The sequence below is a fragment of the Cimex lectularius genome, unplaced genomic scaffold, assembly GCF_000648675.2.
Source record: "Cimex lectularius strain Harlan isolate CLEC.00 unplaced genomic scaffold, Clec_2.1 scaffold337, whole genome shotgun sequence".
Taxonomy (NCBI): Eukaryota; Metazoa; Arthropoda; class Insecta; order Hemiptera; family Cimicidae; genus Cimex; species Cimex lectularius.
This window is the reverse complement of record NW_019394195.1, coordinates 260,979-283,587: the sequence shown is the minus strand read 5'-3', so window position 1 is coordinate 283,587 and position 22,609 is coordinate 260,979. Positions and strand designations below refer to the sequence as shown.

General features: G+C 34.9%; 1 non-coding gene across 1 annotated transcript; it reads right to left on the bottom strand.

The window, feature by feature from the left end:
- Window positions 1-13,872: 13,872 nt before the first annotated feature.
- Trnai-aau lies at window positions 13,873-13,946 on the bottom strand. Its single transcript has one exon. It is a non-coding gene; the product is annotated as a tRNA-Ile (tRNA).
- Between the last annotated feature and the right edge of the window lie 8,663 nt (window positions 13,947-22,609).

Genomic DNA, 22,609 nt, shown 5'->3' with positions numbered 1-22,609 from the left:
GAACCATCAGTCCACCCATTATACTGTCGTTCTTTTAATATTTAGGTAGTCTTGTTGGAAATAATATACTGCTTCTTTAATAGATGCCAAATCCCCAGCTGTGGCAATATATGCAGGAACGGATTATGGATGCCTACCTAAAGTAGGATAAACATCGGGGTTGTTTGGTTGATGTTACCAAGTTTGTTGTAGCTTGCTTTTAACCACTAGCTACACTTGTACTTCTAGGCGGATTTATCAGCTAAGGAAAATGTCGTCTTCCCCCAAGGAGAGGGTGCTTTCTATTTCGACCTGTGTTGGCTAGTATGACCTCCATGGAAAGTATGATTGAGTGGGTGTGCATGTAAAGCGATTGAAAAGTAATTGATATCTTACAGGTTGTGTCTGTTCAGGGGTATTCAAACATCTATATAAAGATAGTTGATAAGACCGGAATGCTCAAATGTTTATCCCAATAGCAGTATTTTAGAAGGTGTTAAGTATGCAGTGCTGATTTTTATAAGCAAACCTATAATCAAGGCTTATATTAACTTTGGATAAAATTCAATTAAGGTTTTTAGTTGAGTGTGGTGATTAGTGACCGTTAATCGATATTTAATTTTTAATTTCCACATCCAAAATGTAATTGTTATATGTAAACAATGTTTGTAAATCCCAGGCCCTGAAGATGATCTCAATAAAGATCGAAACGTCGGCACGATAAAGAAAATGTTTTTCAGAAACCTACATCACACCAGACCGCATCTCTCCCACTTGAGCTATCGCGACTTCGATCCACTCAGGCACTAACTTCCCATCTCAACCCCACCTTTTGAATTTTCCCTCCTTTTTGCCATTTTTCAATTGAATTTGCCATGAATTGAATGATATTAATTAACTAGTGAATTTAATAAGTTAAAATGAAGTATACTTCACTAAAGCTCTCCGTGGCCATTTCATTTGTCAGCGAGAATCAAATAAATTACGCGATATTTGAAAAATGGCAAAAAGGAGGAAAATTCAAAAAGTGAGGTTGAGATGGGAAGTTAGTGCCTGAGTGGATCGAAGTCGCGTTAGCTCAACTGGTAGAGTAGCGGCGTATTAAGCCGAAGGTCGTGGGTTCGAATCCCGCTCGTCACACTGACTTTTTTATCTCAACTAAAAACCTTAATTAATTGAATGATATTAATTGGTCAAGCGGACCACGAAACTAGAGAATTTGAATATAGTCTTTCATCTGATCATGTTCGGTCTGCTTACTCTCATTGTTTTGGTCTGTCAGACACTATTCGGCTATTCATCATCACTGGTCTTTCCAAGTAAGGATAGAAGCGATCAAATTTCAGAATTATGTAATGTTTAATGTTTTAATAAGTGGGAATAAAATAATTTGAATCTTAGAATTTTGACGTGGGTCATCCAAAAATTGAGCAAGCTATTGGGTGAATATACACGTTAGACAGCGGGGATGGACTTAAAGCTATAGTACTCCATATATGGATATGTATTTAGTAGTCATAATTGAACCTATTAATTGTTTAAATAAGTATACTTTTAATCCAAGGTCTTGGTTGACACTAGCTTTTCAATTTCAATCAAGACCTTTGATTAAAACTATATAATGAATTAAACTTAAAATTATAGGTTGTTTATAAGTTTTATATTTATGTGCTTCTATGAAGGATAAGTGATAAAAGATGTTTCGTGTATCCTGTGTTCATAAAATGCACCTTGTGCAACTAGGGCTAGTCGAACAATGAACAGACGTTACGGTGTGATGGAAATAACGTTGTAGGTCCTTGAGTCATAACTGAGAAGTTTCGAAACGCACGGATCATTCTCCGCTTTAACATAAATCATATTAACTATATTATTTAAAGAAACATTTATCTTTCGATGTGATTTGGCGGTAGGGGATTTTCGACCAGGACCTTCCGCGCGGCTGGAAATAACTCGACTTCAGTCAAATCTAGACTGGCGCCTTGATCTTGTAATCGTCCAATTTTATCGCTCTGGGCCGAAATTGATAACGCTCACATGTTTTCAGAACGGTTTGTAGTAGATGTTTCGAAATCAGACCTAGAAATAGGTCCTTGACTTACACCTGAAACCTCGCACTTTTCTCCCCAGAGGTTGCGCAATCTTCGGGGCATCATTCTTCTGGAGAGGGCGTCCCTAATCCCGAAATTTGCCCAATCCCTTTCAGGAAGTCGGCTTTTCGCTTCAGGTTTAACGGGCCGTAATTTTTTTCCAGGGGGAACCTCTATTTATAAACTTGATCTCTATTCATAGGGTCCTTTTGTCCAGTTCGGACGGCGGTTGCATAATTTTCCTCCCCGCCCGGGGATTTCTGATGGAAATGTCGACGGCTGTCATTCCGCCTGAAAATTTGAAAAAGTTGGGTGGAATGGGATAAGCGTTAATTTTTGTGATTAATTAACTCGATTTATGCTAAAACATCATAACTCTTTCTATTTTTTAAGAAAAGACATTAACCTCGCCTGTGGACTCACCAAACGATCATCAAAATTTAGGTTTATTCAAACTGCCTAAACTGCATGAACAAACAAAAAACTACATACGAAAAAAATAAAACCTTCCAAACACCATAAGAAATACAGCTAAACAAAACCATTGTATAACATTATATAACAGCATCACTAATGATTGTTAAACAATCAGTTCTAATTATTTGTTAATGGGATCATGCTTGAATTCTGTTGGGACAACCATTACTTTTTAAGCATTTAGATAAAATTAGCAAAATTTAAGCATACATTCATTCTATAAATGAATGTTTAGTACGTTATTGGTTAAAGCCTGTTGGACTCTTCTCGCACACTCCAGCATCCACCCTTTTTCTCTGGTGTGCCAGGAGTAGAACTTCACCAAAAATACTTCAACTTTTTAAATTAGAAGTCTTGTCACTTTCACAGACTCCATCGTGCTCTATATTATGTCTAGTTATCTCTCATCTATCGTTATCTTTATTTATTTTTATGTTTTCTAGCTAATGTCTATGTCTGTCTGTCTGTCTGTCTCTCTCTCTCTCTCTCACTCTCTCTCTCTCTCTCTCTCTCTCTCTATCTATCTATCTATCTATCTATCTATCTAACTATATATGTATCTATCTATCTATTTGTTGTCTGTAGTCCATCATATTTGCCTTTCTCGTTCTCTTTCTCTCTTTCGCTCTCTCTCTCTCTCTCTCTCTCTCTCTCTCTTTCTCTCTCTCTATTTATCTATCTATCTATCTCTGTCTATCTATATCTGTCTATCTATCTCTGTCTATCTATTGGGTTGTCCGGAAAATAATGCAGGATTTTAAGTTTTCATTAAAAAAAATCTATATAAAATATTCTGTTTAATGTCAACACTTATTAATCCTCTTCCAAATGATATTGTTTGTTTACCTCTGTAGCATTCCGCTACTTGGAAATAATTCAGTCATCCTTATAATGTCAAAGCGAGAATTTCGTACGATTTTCTTTTACGAGTTTAAACTCGGCCGAAGCGGAGCCCAAACGGCTAGAAACATTAACCAAGTCTGGGGCGAGGGTTGTGTTAATGAGTGCACTGTGCAAAGGTGGTTTAAAAAATTTCGGGAGGGAGATTTCAGCCTTGAAGATGAAGAAGGTCGTGGAAGGCCTTCCTCTCTTAATGATGATGTTCTGCGATCAGTGGTGGAAGAAAACCCCAAAACAACTGTTCGAGAACTTGCAGAGCAACTCAAAGTCAGTAAAACGACCGTTGCTGACCACCTCAAGGCGATTGGAAAAGTGAAAAAACTCGAAAATTGGGTTCCACACTCATTAAACGATCGCCAAAAAAATCAGCGCTTTGATATTTGTGCATCACTTCTTTGTCGAAACAAAAATGACCCATTTCTGGCCAGAATTGTTACATGTGACGAAAAGTGGATTCTCTACGATAACACTAGACGTTCTGGACAGTGGCTCGACAAAGGAGAAGCTCCAAAGCCCCCAACTCATCAAAAAAAGGTAATGGTTACGGTATGGTGGGCTTCATTTGGTTTAATACACTACAGCTTCTTAAATCCTGGCGAAACCATCAATGCTGAATCATACTGTAACCAAATTAATACCATGCATCAGAAATTGGCAGTAATGAAGCCCTCTTTGGTCAATCGGAAAGGGCCCATTTTGTTGCATGACAACGCTCGACCACATGTGTCACGTGTAACGTCACAAAAATTATTGGAGCTTGGCTATGAAACTTTGCCTCACCCACCCTACTCTCCGGACCTCTCGCCTACTGACTACCATTTTTTTAGACACCTGGACCACTACTTACAACACATAATATTCAAAAATCAAACGGAACTGGAAAATGCATTTATCAATTCTAAAAATTCTGAATTCTACTCAGACGGAATTAATAAGTTACCAACACGTTGGGAGAAATGTATTGAGAGTATGGGAAATTATTTTGATTAAAGAACATTGCTTTAAAGTAACTAGTTTCTTTTTTTTTGTTTAATACCAAAATCCTGCATTATTTTCCGGACAACCCGATATCTATCCACTTTTCTATATAACTATTGCCTTAATTGCATCGTATTTGCCTTCTCTCGACCTCCTCTTCCATTTCCTCCCGTCCTGTCTTTCTCACTCTCTCTCTCTTTTTTCGCTCCCTCCCTCTCCTCTCTCTCTCTCTCTCTCTCTCTCTCTACTTATCTATCTATCTACCTCTGTCTATCTATCTATCGACTTTTCTATCTATCTATTTTCTTAATTTCATCTTATTTGCCTTCCTCTCTACCTCCTCTTTTTGCTTGATTTTTATACCTCTTTTACTTTCTCTACATCTCCCTCACGTTCATCTACGCACACTGGAATCATATTTTTTAAATATATTATTCATTTAGGTTGACGTATATTTCTTTCAATTATTTTAACAGATCAATCTCTATTTCATTCACACTATATAATCTCTATCCATCTACCTAATTTTCTCTCTTATTCTATCTTACGCTTTTGTTTCTTGTTTGTACAATAAATCTATACTTTCTTCTATTATGTCCTCCTCCCGCTCTGTATTTATCCGGCTTGTTTTCACTTTTTAATCCATTCGCTCACTCTCTGATCCTTTATTTTGTTTTTATAGTTATTTCATCTCTACTTCTTTAAATCTTTGTCTCTCTGCTTTTCTCCTCCGGTCTAAATCTACTTCTCGATGATTTACTGGGTTTTTCGACGCGATGCTTTAAAATTTCATCTTTTGTTTAGATTTCGCCTTATTTTCCGTATACTTTACTTTTTATCCTGTTCGTTTCTATTCTTATATGTTAATTTCTAACTTTCTCTTTTCTATACTATATTCTTATTACTTTTCAGCGAGTTTTTAGATATTTACTGTTTTGTTGACTATGACAAAAAAGGTTAATTTTGGTTACTTTTATTTTTTTTTTTTTAATTAGGAGCCGGATTCATTTTAAAAAGACAGTTGTGACAATTCTGTTATGTACTGCTGTACCCTTTGGGTTGCTAATTTTCTGTAATTTCTCATTGTCAAAGTCATTAAGTATAAAAGCTTTTATCTGTTATCTTGTCAGGAGACATTCTTTTACATTGGGAAGATACTGGGACGGAAAAATCTCCCCGAGACGGCAATGTAACGAGCAAACATTTAATCAGAGCGAAATGATACTATTTTTGATAGTAAAGGCCATGACTGAGCGGCAGTGCGAGGGTTGTGTTACGGCCGGAGAGGGGATCCTGACCCAGTTCCTGAGAGATCGTCGACCCCATGCCGTGCCGATCTCCCCCAGTCGGCCGCAGATCGCCCGTTTTCGACGTCGCCGCAGTTGCGTAATTACGGCTACGTCATAACCGACAACACCACTTTGCACGGCGTCAATGTCAAAACGATTTTCTGCCACCCGACACACGCCGCGCCGGCTGTCGAAGAAGGAAAGAGAAAACCGTGTATGAAAAGGAAAAACTACCTAGACAAGATCGAGATAATTTTCATCAATTTCAACACTAACACAGAGCCTTTAACAAAGATTCTACACTCACAGTGTTTCCATATAATCTTCTTTATTTTGCGCCTATTACCTTCGTATTTGACTTCTTCACAATTTAATCTTAAAGAGTAACAATAATTTTGTCGAAATTTACTTTTGGCGTTCAATTTTGTAAATAATTTACACGTAAAACATGAAGATTCCAGCCATGCAATAGATAGATAGTGAAAATTGGGTACATGAAGTATGAAGTATATAAAAACGTTGGAGAAAGGAGAAGAACGACAAAAATAAATAAGTTATTTATAGAAATAACTGCGAATTTCAAATAATCCATGAATCTATAGTTCTGATGAATATATGACCTGTACTCAGTATTGGAATTATTCAGCATAACAATATTACTATAAAAATACTCTTTACACACTCTCTCTCACTACTATCTCCTCCTTTTCTTCTCTGCTTTCACAATGTTTCTCTGATATACTTTTTATCTTTTCTTTCTTTGTCACGATTTCTTAGACCTGTTTCCCTTTCTCACCTTCATCTATTTATATGTTCTTTTTTCTTTTACACCATCTCTTTTATTCTGTCTTGCAACTCTGATCCTCATTATTACTATCGCGAACTCTTGCTCTCTCTCTCTCTCTCTCTCTCTCTCTCTCTCTCTCTCTTTCTCTCTGCCTCTCTCTCTCTCTCACTCTCTCTTTTTTCATTCTCACTCTCTCTTTTTGCTTTATTCCTGTACTTTTGATGCTTTACCTTTGATTTTATTTACTACTTTTTCGTACTGCCTCCTTTCTTTTCTCTATAGTATCGCATACTTTTTTTGTTAACTTGCTGTTCTTTTCTTTATCGGTTTCTCGTCTTCTCTCTGTTTCAGTCTCACACATTCTCTTTCTCACCCCCAATCATTCTCTCTCTCCTTCTTGCCATCTCTCTTTCTCTTATATCCCCTGTCATTTTCCTATTTATCATCTGCTGTACATCGACCTGCTATGTTTGATCTTTGGTTTTCATTCTTGATGTGTTATATTTTCCTACTGCCTCTTTATTTTTCAGTCTGTTGTCTTATTATTTTTTTATTATTACTCTATCGCATTCTTGTCAACTCGCTTTCTCCTTGTCCTCTGTACATCACTCTCTCTCTCTCTCTCTCTCTCTCTCTCTCTCTCTTTCTCTCTCTCTATCTCTCTTTATCTATCTATCTATCTATCTATCTAGATATCTCTTAATATCCCCATTGATTTACTTACAGGTTTCTATTTTACTACTATTTCTTGCTTTTTCTCCATTTTTCCGTGATATATTAGTAATGCCTCCCCCTTACACTTGCTCATGCTATCTGTTTATCATACATCTCCTTTTTTAGATAAATTTCTCATCCTGTCACTATCTTTCACATTTAACTAATTATTTAAGTTTTTTTGCCTTTGATCATATTTGTCAAATAAGCCGATCAATTAGTTTGAGACCGAGCCCTTAGGTCCCATTTACCAGAATTAGTCTGGATTGCCACAAGTCGAGATTCGCGCCTGGACGTCCAATCTATCTTAATAATGTTGTTAATTAATATTGTTTTATCAGCCTGATTCCCGGGATAAATTTATTCCAATCTGTGTCATTTATGTTCGAGCGGTTTAAAATGATTGATATCGATGATTGATTTTTATCCATTTTCACTGAACGAGCCGGCGTACTGTTAACTATTAATATTTAGCATTATTTAGGGAATGTGATTGGGCTTTAAATATGTTTTTTAAACATTTTTTAAAAATAAGTATATATTTTTTAGGTAAAAATAAAAGAAAATTATTAATAATTTAAAATTATAAGTTCCTGAAGCTTAGGAGCAGGGTAAATGGAGAGCATAATTTTAAAATGATTTTGGCATAATATTCTTGCATCCTCAATAAGGAAAATAAAAATAATTTTTTTTTTAAATTTTATATCTGACTCTCCGAATTTTATTTGCATCAGTCACGGGATCATGATTTTTCATTAGTGGCCAGTTGATTTGACTTTTTTATTTTTCATTTTATTAGGTTTCGTGGTACACTTGACCAAATAAATTCTTTTCAATTAGTTAAGGTTTTGGTTGAGATAAAAAAGTCAGTGTCACAAGCGGGATTCGAACCCACGACCTTCGGCTAAATACGCCGCTGCTCTACCACTTGAGCTATCGTGACTTCGATCCACTCGGGCACTAACTTCACATCTCAACCCTACCTTTTGAATTTTCCCTCCTTTTTGCCATTTTTCAAATATCGTGTGATTTTTATCTCAACTAAAAACCTTAATTAATTGAATGATATTAATTGGTCAAGCGGACCACGAAAAATAATGAATTGTATATAGTTGTGCACTTCCAAATTTTTATTTTGGATCATATTCTCATGTTTTATTAGACATAGTTAAACTGCCGGAGTTTTCGCTTGGAATCGGTTTATTTATTTTTTTTTAACTTTGCAGTTCCGCTAATCCGCCACGTTTCCAAAAGTTTTTCAGACAATTTTAGTTAGCAGTTTTGAAAATAGTTTATTGCATTACTGTCTGATCTGTGATCTGTCTGAAGGTTTTGGTTGAGATAAAAAAGTCAGTGTCACAAGCGGGATTCGAACCCACGACCTTCGGCTAAATACGCCGCTGCTCTACCACTTGAGCTATCGTGACTTCGATCCACTCGGACACTAACTTCCCATCTCAACTCCACCTTTTGAATTTTCCCTCCTTTTTTCCATTTTTCAAATCCCGTTTTTGACACTGACTTTTTTATCTCAACCGAAACCTTAATTAATTGAAAAGAACTTATTTGGTCAAGCGGACCACGAAACCTGATAAAATGTAATAAGCAAAATGAAGTATACTTCACTAAAGCTCTCCGTAGCCATTTCATTTGTCGCCGAGAATCAAATAAATTACACGAAATTTGAAAAATGGCAAAAAGGAGGGAAAATTCCAAAGGTGGGGTTGAGATGGGAAGTTAGTGTCCGAGTGGATTGAAATGGCGACAGCTCAAGTGGTAGAGCAGCGGCGTATTTAGCCGAAGGTCGTGGGTTCGAATCCCGCTTGTGACACTAACTTTTTTTATCTCAACCAAAACCTTAATTAATTAAAAATATTTTTTTATTTATTTTCGTAAATGGAAAAGTATCTTTAAGTAAAAATTCTGTTCTCTCGCAGAAGGACAATAATTGACGGCGTATGTTATTCCCCCGGATGCCAACAGTTAATCGCCTCTCGTTAGCATAAAGGTAACAATTTTGCCGATCAATCGTATGCCGAATGTCGCTGTCAGTCGAAACCAAGAGAAACTCGGCATCGTGCCTTCTGAATTTCCAAAAAGGTCAATGAGGCCCAGTCAAATCTTTGACATAAATTATAATTTGTAAACGTCCGGCCGGGGACAGTCAGAGCCAGCAACGGCGGTTCCCTTGGGGGGGGGGGCAATGAGCCGAAGTGAAAGTCGCCAGGGCTTCGCCAAAATGGTGTCAGGGGTCGTCAACCGGCATAATCAAGTTCATGTCGTTCCGCCCCGGAAACCATTAATCCAATAGAGCCTTGTTTTCTTATTTACAAAAGAAATTTGATAATCTAAAAAATTGATGGCAAATGAATTTTGTATAAAGAAGGTAGAGAGCTTAACATGAAACAAATTTAAAAACTAAAATTTTTAATCGAATAACATATTTAGTAAACCTAAAACTAACCAACTTTCGACTTAACCAGGTTTAACTTTTCAAAATTTTTAAAATAAATTCTTGAAAAAATAGCGAGAATTTATTTAGAAATCGTGAGATGCGGTCTGGTGTGATGTAGGTTTCAGAAAAACATTTTCTTTATCGTTTCGAACGTTGGCCCGATAACGAAAATGTTTTTCTGAAACCTACATCACACCAGACCGCATCTCACGATTTCTAAATAAATATCGATTAACGGTCACTAATCGCCACACAAAATAGCGAGAATATCGATACCTGTTCAAAAAACCAGGTTCAACAAGAAAAGTATTATATAAAGCCAGATATAACAGTGATAATCAAACTACATGCTGCTATTAACCATCCTTAGCCATCCCAAAAACTAATGCTAACAATCTTATTCCACTATTTTCAATTTGGTTCATAAGTTCTTTCATAATAGAAAGTGAGAATGTTTTCCTACAATTTCCTACAAAGGTTATTTATTTGTTTGCGTTGTTTTATTTATTTATTTTAGTTTTAGCAATATTTCGACTGCGGTGTTTGAAAAACGAGTGGAAATAGTATTTTTTACATAACTTTAAATCAGATAAAGAAAGAAAGGATCAAAGAATGAAAGAGAGTGAATGAGAGAAAAAGAGTTAAGTGAACGAAAGAAAGAGAGAGAGGGAGAGAAGAATTGATAAATATTTACTACGAGAGAGAGAGGGGGGAGAATAATTGATAAAAGTAAGGATCGGGCAGATAAACAGGGGACAATACGAAAATCTGACAGAAAAAGAAGATCGCAGAATGGAGTAGGTAGATCGAGAACAGTAAAATAAAGAAGGACATTGTTGGGGATGAGATACATAGAGATAGAAAGAGCGAAAGGGGCAGAGACGAATAGAGCAACGGAGAATGTATTAAGAAAAAAGATGAGACAGATAAAGAGAAAAGCACTACGAAAATCTGACATATAAAGAAAGAAAAGCAGAAGAGAGTAGGTAGAAAAGTATAAATATATAAACACATGAGTGGAGATGAGAGAGAGAGAGAGAGAGAGAGAGAGAGAGAGAGACAGAAAGAGAGAGAGAGATTAACATGAGTGTTATATGACAATAAGTTAGTTTAACAGCACACACAGATTTATAATTAGAAAATAAAAATTAATAAAAGATTCATAAAACTAGATCTATAAAAACACAGGTTGATCTATATAAATAGTCATAACTATATCACTTGGAATGATCAACAGACAACTTTGCACCAAAAGTTTAGTTTTCTTTTTTTGACTTGATAAACAATAATAATTTTGAACAAATTCGAGTTTAAAAGGAATGCATGAAAACGTTTAATTTTATCAACCTTAAACTATTTAAAAGTTTATTCAGGACAATTTTTAATTTAACTATCGCCTTTTGATTGATCGAGTGACTCTTGGTGAAGTCCAACTTGGCGTAAAGTGCCTCAATTTAGACCCGGCTGTGGGGAACATGCTAAGCATGCAGTACAAAAGGGAGCAGGGGGCAACGACCATAACAATGTCTCCCCTATGGAATACAATGGAACATAAAGATGCCAACGGCTAATCTGGCATTTACAAGAGATAGAGCATAACCGGAGCAATTCTTCAGGTTTAACGGCTTTAATTAAGTCTCTTGACTCCACTATCCTCCTATTTACGCAAAGTGACTATTAAGAAAATCGCTTACGTTCCCCCAAGAAAGCCTCCCAAAGAAAATGCCATTCCTCATATAAAGATTACTATTACAAGAAAAAAAAGAGAGAGAGAGAGAGAGAGACAGACAGGCAGACAGACGGAATAGGAGAGAGGAGAGGGAAAAAGATTACTTTTACTGAAAGAAAAATAATCAGGGGTATATAAAGAAAAAGAGAAAAGAGGGAGAGAAGACAACAATGAAGAGAAAAAAGGTAGAGGGTGTTAAAGACTATACATATGCAGTTTTTTACAGTTTATTTCATTTGTTTTGTTTTGTTTCTAATAGAGAGAAAGAAAGAAGAAGAGAGAGAGAGATATTGTGTGTGTGTGTGTGTGTGTGAGAGAGAGAGAGAGAGAGGGAGAGAGGGAGGGAGTGAGAGAGAAGCACGAATTTTGGCTAGTGATTATGATACACACAAATGATATGTTTGATGTGAAATAGCCTCTTCTGGACCGTGAATTCTCGCTAGATTAATTAAAGGGCAAGTTATTACTATTCCGACATAAACTCTATTCAAAATTATCATGAAGGAAAATCACAACAATCAACATCACTGCTAAGTTTCGAGTAAAGGCAAACGTGGAAAGTTGATCTGACGACTAAATCCAAATAAAACATTGCAAAATGACTTTGTTATCTCGAATTATGCGGTTTGTCAATAACATTTAATTATTGAAGCATTATCTCATTTGACCTGTCTTGGTGTGAGCTGAGGTCGTTCGTCTCATCGGCTATGGCTGCTTTCTCTTTAGCGAGAGTGAAAGTCGAATCGGCGAGCTTTCTTCCCGCGGTGACTTTTACGCGTTATGCAACCGGCAACGACTTCTTCCTGCAAATGCAATCCGTCCTTCCGCCTACCCTTCACCAAAAGAAAAAAAGGGAAAAAGAGACGGGATTTTTTTTTTAAATAAAGGACGGAGCTTATTCAAAGTTCGTTGCACAAGGCGCCTTTTGACAAAATGCCACCTGCTTTTTTCACTTTCGACCGTTATATTCAATTGGCACCTTTACTTCCTCTAAACAAGATCATTGAACCCAAAGGTTACTGGCCCAGAAACTACCCCATGACCATACATGTTATAAATTACCAAAATATACTTTATTGCGAACTTTACGGTATTTACGAACTGCATCAAGATCTGGTCTTCAAGACGAAAGCAAATTTAGTTACTACTGCCAAGCTTTCAACCTATTTTAAGGTCATCATCAGAGCCTGTATTAATTTCAAATTAGGAAAAACATATTTGTACAATTGATTTAATAATCTACAATATATTACTATATAGAACTTACAAAACAACATTAAATATGTCTGAAGATTGATTCTCAAATTTCTTTGACGACCGACTCAGTCCCAATATTGCCAACGACTGTAACAACTGCAACCTTATCCCGGAGGTCCTCCTCTCGTTATTGATTTATGATTTATTTAGAATTAATTCGTAATTAGCTAAAATTAGTATTTGTAAGATGCATTTTAAATTGCCTATTTTCCATATGTAATTCTGACAATTTTATTTTTCCTCTCTTTCTCACTCTATCTCTCTCTCTCTCTCTATCTATCTATCTATCTATCTATCTATCTATCTATCTATCTATCTATCTATCTATCTATCTATCTATCAATCTATCTATCTATCTATCTATCTNTCTCTCTCTCTCTCTCTCTCTCTCTCTCTCTCTCTCTCTCTCTCACTCTCTATCTATCTATCTATGTGTATATTTTCTCTCGCTATGACGTTGGATGCCTTTTTCTACAAAAACGTAAATTTAAGTGGGAAATGTACGAAATCAATTATAAACTACATTTATATGAATTTATAAATATAATCAATTGCACATTATATATATTATCAATTTTATCTCAACCAAAACCTTATATAAAACGAATAATTAATTGAAAGAAGTAACTTGTACAATTGGCCACTAAAACGTAAAATCTATAAATATAACAATAAAAATATATGTACACAATAGCCACACAATTCTATGCTTCCATGGTCCAAACTAAAAATAAACATGTAATAAATTAAAAATAAAACACAAACGTAAATATACTGTAGAATTGAAAACAGTATAAAAAATAATGCACAATAAATAAATCTTATCCCTTGTGTAAGAGTAATTAGAGCTAACCAATACAATGAGAATATAAATAAATAAAGCATTAATCAATCTCTCAATCTTTCTGTAATGATTAATAATTAAATGCATATAGTGATAAGTATACATACTATATCGAAGTATATATACTATACTATATACTATATCGATACATACATTATTGCTAAGACATTACGGTATTGCCCTTACAATAAATAAGCTCGGTCAGGCAAGTTGTAACAAACACTAATTTGTTTGTACCTATCACAACCTGGGATTTTCGTCTGGGGAACAATAATTATTAAAAAGGTTTTAAATATAACATATAAATACAAAGTACTTTGTGATATATAACAAATTTCTCAATTTGAGAAGGTAAAAAGTGAAAAAAAATTTTTGGCCCATGAGGGGATCGAACCCGCGACCTTCGCGTTATTAGCACGACGCTCTAACCAACTGAGCTAATGGGCCAGACGTGCAGAGCTCCTTTGAATCATGTTCAAGTCCGGTAACCATTGAAGACCCTATTGACATGTCTTAAAAGATAATTATTAAAAATTTAAAATACCTTTTTCAATAGTAAATTTATTAATAAAATCACAAAAAAATATGCGAGAAGTTTTTCCTTTTTTCATAGGAAATTTTGTTTAGCAGGTATGAAAGGTATTGGGTATGAAACGTGCAAAAGCAAATAAACAAATTAACATTGTATTTATTTTTTGGTATTTTTTATAATATATTTATGTTTTTACGTGTTTCTTGTTCTCGTAAGCCCTTTAATATACAGTGCCCATCAAAAAACCGACCACCTGATATTTACACGAAAAATGGCCAAATTGCAATTTTCTCAACTTTTTAAGTCACTGACATGCGCTAGGTCTCATTTTTTAGAAAATTTTAGGCCGAAAAAGTTGGGTTTTTAAAATGTTTTTTTAGCTTCAGTCATTCTCCTGTAAATTTAAAAATTCGGGAACATGTTAATGTTTGCACTTTTTACGAAAACTTCAAATTGAGTCGTGGAGCCAGGAAATCGTCCTGAAGCGACGAACTGTAGAAATTGATAGGCAATTTTAATGAGCTTTCAATTGGGCACATTCCACTTTGCCCGATTTCTCAACAGTTTTCGAGTTATTCGCAATTTTTGGGCGAAAACGTGGTCTTTTACGGTCTCATGGAAAAAAAAGGATCAGTTTCTCTCTATTTCCCGATTTTCAAGAATGTATAAATCTTGAACCGTCATGTTTTCGAAAATATTGGGATCTACAACTTTTGTACCGAGGACTCAAAAAAAAACTTGTTTACCTCATCACGGAAATTGAACTTTCCTTCCCAATTCACAGGCGTTGTGAGTTTGGCATCGAATACCGTATTGAAATAATAGGTTGATGTATACTAAAATCGGGATAGATACAGATCATGATCGGTTTTTTCCATAAGCTCGTAACAAAACAATTTTTTTGCCCAAAAATCGCGAATAACTCGAAAACGGTTGAGAAATCCGGCAATGTGGAAGGTTACCAATTCGAAGCTTATTAAAATTTCTCATCAATTACTATAAGGCGCCGCTACAGGACGATTTTCTGGCTCCACAGCTTACTTTGAAATTTCGTAAAACGTGCAATAATTAGTATGATCCGAAATTTGTGAATTTACTGATGAATGACTTAAGCTAGGAAAATATTTAAAAAAGCCATCTAGTTCGGCCTAAAATTGTCTAAAATTGATATTTAGCGCAGGTCAGTGACTTAAATGGGTAAGAAAATATGCATTGTCAAATTTGGCTTTTTTCGTGCAAAAACCCGGTGGTCGGTATTTTGACGGGCAGAGAAAAACGTAAAAACACATAAGTATATTATAACAAATACCAAGAAATAATGACAAAGTTAATTTGTTGTTTTAATGTTTATTTGTTTTTGCACGTTTCATACCCAATGTACAATTGCTTCTTTTTAATTTCCCTGCGGCGGCTTTGTAGCTAGGTTCCAAGGGGTATTTGTTGGCGACTGGAGGCAGAATATTTTCCAAAAGATCATTTATGATTCGCTAATCTTATTTTGATTTTTTCGTAGGTTTAAAGTGATTTCTGCGGCCTTCTCGGATCTGTGTGTTTATTATAAGTCCTGTGGCATCGTTTTCTGCTAGTATTAACTATTTTCCTTAACGAGTCCAGTTCATCGTTCCAGCAACGAACATCCGGTTACTCCATTGTTTTAAACCTCGGGGAATTCACGTTTCCATAAAATGTTTCGACGAATGTCTGTATGTCTTTGGCGCTTTTAATAAATTTGACCAAGTTCTTATCTAATTTTTCCACGTCATTGAGATTTTCATTTTTGTCGCCTAATTTATTAACATTCCCGTTTATTACCTCTTGAAATTTCGCCTTTTCGGTATTAAATTTTAGGAGAGGAGGTTCTGTTCTAGACCTGACTGATGTTCTGTAATTTATTTCAATGATTATAAAGCCGTGATCGGATTTTCTTCAAGGGAATGATTCCTTGCAGCAACATAGGTTATCAGTTGTGTGATTAAGATCGGTAAGTCGAAATAGCTTCTGACACTGCTAGACGCTTAATTTCTGGTTCGTTCAATATGAAAAACGCTGTGGAAGCTATATATTCCTCCAAAGGGTGACCTATCTCATTAGTCAGTCTGTCTAACCATGCTGTTGATCTAGCGTTTGAGTCCATCCTCACTAGTAATTTACTATTAGTATGTAATTTATTAGCTCGAATGGAGGGGCATATCTAAAAATTTCCCGAGGAATATCGAGAATTCTGGGGTATTGTGAACAAAGTTTAATGTGTGTGAATGTAATTTATTAGTGTGAGTGAAGGGACTTCTCCCCAATTACCTAGACGAATATCAAATACTCTGGGATAGTGTGAATAATTTGTGAAGTGTGTATGTAATTTATTAGCTCGAATGGAGAGGCATATCTAAAATTTTCCCGAGGAATATCGAGAATTCTAGGGTATTGTGAACAAAGTTTAATGTGTGTGAATGTAATTTATTAGTGTGAGTGAAGGAACTTCTCCCCAATTACCTAGAGGAGTATCAAATACTCTGGGGTAGTGTGAATAATTTGTGGTGTGTATGTAATTTATTAGCGCGAATGGAAGGGCATATCTAAAATTTTCTCGAGGAATATAGAGAATTCTGGGTTAGTATGAACGAATTCTAGTATGTGAACGATTTATGATGTGTGTATGTAATTTTTATCGTGAAAGGAGGGCCATATCCTCAATTACCCCGAGGAATTCAAGTACTCTAGAGTTGTGTGAACAAAGTTTAGTGTGTGAATTTAATTTATTAGCCTGAGTGAAGGGGCTTCTACCCAATTACCCCAAGGAATATTCATACTCTGGGGTAGTATGAATAATTTGGGAAGTGTATATGTAAGTTATTAGCTCGAATGGAGGGGCATATCTAAAATTTTCCCGAGGAATATCGAGAATTCTGGGGAAGTGTGAATGAATTCTAGTATGACTAGTGTCGATTATCGTTATGTCTAACTTGTGTACTATTTAGTGACCGTTAATTAATGATTATTTGGAAATTGTGAGAGCCTGAATTATGTCTAACCCTTCAATGTCAGTATCTAATTTCCCATTGTGAGGCATATTAACACCGTCGATGCAGAAGTAAAATCTTTTAGTCTTATCTCAACCATTATCCCCGTTAGAAACTTTAGAGTGTACAATGGCATCAACATTTATAACTGTGACAGCGGCTCTGATTCTTTTCTGGCTTTTATTGACAATTTTATAGTGATTGGGAATTGAGACGATTTTGAATTCAATAGTTTACGTTTCTTGTATAAATGCGATATCGATTTTGAATGAATGAATGAATAAAGGCTTTATTTTCTAAGTATTTACATTACCTTTACATTTTCAAAAAAAGCTAAATTGACAATGGCTTTAGCCGTCTGTCGAGTTGCTTTATGAATTTTTGAATCTTAAATGAATCCCTGTTTTTGTATCTTTAGAATGACCTTTGATTGAAAAATTGATATATATTGATTTTGTTTGAAATTATAAACCATTACAAACTTCTGATGGAGGTGGAGTGCTCTCAAGGATCGGTGAAGATATATCTAAAGGAAACCAATAGTCGATATAGGTAATCTATCTGAGTTATTTATTCTTCCAGGATTAAGCGCCATAGTCAATATTTTTCTGTTTTATCTTCTTGTAATCTAAATGCGGTGCATATTTATTACTTAACGCAGCAATACTGGTGTGTATATTTTTTCTCGTTTGATGAATGTTTTTGTTAAATTGCGTGCAGATAACGCAGTTAAAGTCAACTATATTAGCAGTGCAATCTTTAGTGCATGATTTCCTGAATAGAGCGGACACCTTTGTAGCACCCTCTACGGTCATGTTTTTTAACAAATTAATAAGTTTTAAAACGTTCCACGTGTGTGTGTGTGTGTGTGTGTGTGTGTGTGTGTGTGTGTGTGTGTGTGTGTGTGTGTGTGTGTGTGTGTGTGTGTGTGNGAGAGAGAGAGAGAGAGAGAGAGAGAGAGAGAGAGAGAGAGAGAGATAGACGAACAGATAAACCAAAATCAAAGGCAAGGTCATCAGACTTACATTAATTTATTTTCATTTTTGCCCAATCTGTTATCCATTTCTCAATCGGTTGATCATGTTTCGCAGTTTTCCTGTCGATGTTTCACTACTATTTTCTACTGACAGACTTCTAGATCCATGATTGTATCTGGCATGTTTTCCATTACTGGTATAGAACAGAATCAAACTAATATGGGGGATTACAGCCATTGTTATTAAATATCTCCTCTTGCTTTCCTCGGAGGAGAGAGTTTGTACGTACTAGGCTGTAAGAATTTTTTTTAGTTCAAGAATTAGTTTTTTAGCTTAGATTTAGCTAAAAGACTTTAGTTTTAATTAGTAGACTTTGTCATGGCACCAGTTACGTCGAGAAACAAAACGAATTAGATATGTTCTCTTCCAAAGTTATTTCTATTAACAGTAATCCGGTGAACGTGATCTATTGTGGAGTGTTTTGTTCTAAAGCCCAAAAATAAAGTTAAAGTAAAGCCAAAATAATATTAAAAAAATAAACGTTTGTTAATTATATATCGAATTTATTTTATTTGTATTATATTTATTCTAAATATACTGTAGATTTCAAATCTACATTAATCATTATTCTACACATTAATCTATGCAATTTTACGCGAATTGACACTTTTTTATTGATATTAATTTTATTACAATAACGATATCGTATTTACTGTTGGCTTAATTACGTTCAAATAGGTAATAAATCTATAAACTAACATGGCAAAAAGATAATAGTAAAAAACGAAAAAGCATATATTTTGGTTTTTGTTACACAAAATAATAATTACACAAGTGTAAAAGCAAATAGATAAAAATATAACAATGATAAATTAACAGTAATATAATGAGAAATGTTAGTAGTTAAAAACTGGTTATACAGTTCCGCAACACCGTACGGTCTTGACGGTGGGGTATCGTGCACGGACGAAGGCGCAAAGACCTTAAGAGCTTTTTATAATTTACTTTCACCAAAAAATTAATATTAATTAAGCAATATCATTTGTGAGTTGCTAAATTATAATTTAATTTGATTTAAATAGAACAGTAATTTTATAAATAATTGCTAACAATTTTCCGTGTGGTCTGCGGGGAGACGAGCTTGTAGTTGGGCCGTTATCTATCATTTTGGCATGACTTTCCTCCCTACATTGTGGAATCAAACGTGTTTTATCACCATTGTTTCTTTTTTTACCGCTGTAGATGCCGAAATGCGTCCGATATACTAACCCTGCAAAAATTGCAGATTAAAACGTCGACCAGTGTTGGCAAAATTACAATTTCTAACAAATAATTATGTTGCGATTAGAATCAAAGGCAATTTTTAATTGCTTCACTCAAAAGTCCAGCATTCAATTATTTGCCAGTTTGATTAATTGATCATTGAAAATAAACCATCTCCGATAACAATGTTTCATCACGTTAAGAAAACTAACACTGCGTTTCTTTATACAACATGTATAGAATATTTAAATATATTCGAGACATTTTTGAATGAAGGCATTTTTAACAAGGGAGATATACAAAGAAAACTTTTATGCCAAGAGAAACACATATCAGCTATCAACAATGACATAAGTTTGTTGAAGTTGAATACGTTCATGGAAGGGGGAAAAATACTGTATGAAAAGTACGTGCAGAAAATAATGTTGATACTATGATAATGGGCTTAGATAAAATGAGGTAAACTTGAAAAAGTATAATCACAATATATATAAAGAAACATTATTCAGATTTTAAAAAAATATAATAAACATTTAAGTCTAAGAGTTTCTTAAGGGATGATTCTTGATCCCAACTATTCTATATTTATTTATCCAAATAACTTCGTAAACCAATACTTCTCTATGTGACATACTATGAGACAAATACCACAAAACACAAAAGAAAGATGGACTGGTAGAATAAATCGTGCTCCATTTAGAGGAAAACTGTGTATTAACCTAATGTATTTTAGTCTACATAGGCAGGTCACTAAACGCTTGTAAAATATTGACCAACAGGTTGTTTTTCTGAACGGTTAACAAATGTTAATTTGGTTAAATAAAAAATAATAGTTTAGCAAACGTATAAAACGTGTTCAGTATACAATCTTGGATAAGTTTATGATTTTTTTTTCATTTGGCAATTCGCGTTTCTTTCCATAAAACTTAACAATTTTTAGTAAAAAATTTAGTTTTGGATTTATCGCTTAAAAGAAAATGTACAGAATTAGTAAGTTTTTAACATGTTGTTCCGTTTAATACGATTCTGTTAAAATCTAACAAATATTACTAAAAATGCCAATTGGCTAAAAAAAGTTTTAATTTTATGTAAAAACGTAAATTTTAGGATTCTTTGAAAGCAATTTTTCATAATACACCATGCGTGTACTTACATAAAATTTGCTGGTTTGAAAACAAGGATCAAAAAGAAAGGACCAAGGGAAAATAGAAGATCGACTTACCTGAAAAACAAAATGCAAAAAAATTAGAATTTATAAATATTAATTTATATTTATAATTAATTATAATAAATTATCGGAAAATTAAAGAGAGACAAAATCCCGGACCTGCACAAAGTCACGTGACGGCCGACATTGATCGGGGGGTCGACGAACTCCGGCTAAAGCCCATACTTTCGGAGGTGGAACATGAAACGAACCATCTTCCGGGACGTACGCATTTTCCGGGAACTTTTTCCGTCAAGGGAGAACTTCACGTACTAGTCCGCCAAGTCTCGCGACCGATGTTGATATATTAACCACATTTTTTTCTGCTGCGCACTTTTGTTCAAAGTTGCACTTCTACTGATCAATGCACGCTTTTTCGTACATGGTGATTCATCAAATCCGGCCATGCCTATTAAGTCCTACAATGTTTAACAAACCATGTTTTCTTGTTTAGAAAATTTTTCTACTTTATTTTTTAGCCTGATTTATAAATCGTAAAAAAATTTGTTTGGATATTATATTGTATTTTTATGTAATTTTGCTACGATCAGAATTTGTATGCTATGCATGTTGTTTGTTATTATTGTGTTTATTAGATAGATATTTTCCTATAATTACATGACTATTGTTATACTTTTAGATATTCTTGTAAATATTTATAATAATAAATGAAGTAGAACGTCGGTACATTTTAAGGGCGATATTCGATCGCAGTTACATGACCCCTAGGGGTCAACAGCCAGCTGCCGGTCATTCCTGGCCGTTCCGATACAGCAATGATTTTCATTTTAGCTGACCAACCGTTATTCGGCCTTTTGTCCGTGTGCAAATTTTGCCTCAAAAAGGTCCAAAGTCCGAACTAGCGGCAAAATCGGACAAATGAACCGGAATCCATAGTCGGGACGTCAGCTGACGGAGTCAACGTCCTCAAGCCAGTGATGCCATGACAACAGATATCTAGTTTCGTCCCTATCCCCGGGTGGGAAAAGATGTAGAGTATATATTTAAATAAGAAGGACGAGCAAATTATGAAATCATTCAAATTTTCAAATTTATATTCAATAGGATAAAAAAATCCATAACGTAGAGATGGCTAAGGAATAACGAAAAATTAAAAACTCTCACCTATATCAATAATTTTGTAAAAAATGTATTTTCATCTATGAAAAAAATTTACTTTGAAAAATCAATCTATCTTAAAGTATTTTTAAAGCATTTGCCAACGGTTGATAGATGAGATACGTTCAGTTATTACTCTTTATGGATTCCTGCTGTTTCGTAAATAATTTTTTCAATATTTGTTTATAATTAAGCAATTTTATGTGAATGACATTACCTATTCTTCCCCGGTCTATGTTCAATTCTATTTATTCTAACTTCTCATTCTCTTTCCCTCCTCACTTTCTGTTCTCTCCACAGCTCCATCTATACACTATTCTCTTTCTTTCCTGTCCCTTTGTCTGTCCGCACGACTCTCTCTCTCTTTATCTCTCTTTCTCTCTCTCTCTCTCTCTCTCTCTCGCTGTACATCTCTATATTTATCTATATTTCTCTTTAGTGTATTCATTTAGATTTTTCTATCTAGTTTTCTTTTTCTTTTCTTCTATGTAATCCCATCTCTTTCCTTGTAAGTAAGTCCGTCCGCAAGACTCTCACTCTCTCTTTCTCACTCTCTCTCTCTCTCTCTCTCTTTCTCTCTCTCTCTTTCTCTCTCTCCCTCCTCATTACTTGTTTTTTTGGCCGTAAAAATTAAATGAAGCGTTTTTGCTTCTGTATATTGAGAATATTTTTGTGATTATCGTTTCAATTAATGTAAGTCACACAATCTGGCTGGATCGTTTGGGACAACTCTTGTCGTACATGAAGAAAAAGGCAGACAAAGAGTGAGAAAAATAAAGGCGAATGTTGTAAAATTGAGGAAGTTAGTTAATTTCAGGGATTAAAATGGTAGGAATAGTTAGATAAATATTCCAAGATGGATAGATAGATATAGATAGGTAGATAGCGAGAGGACGAGAAAGAAAGAAAAGACGGTGAGAGAGAGAGAGAGAGAGAGAGAGAGAGAGAGAGAGAGAGTGTGTGTGTGTGTGTGAGAGGGTGGGTGGGNCTATATC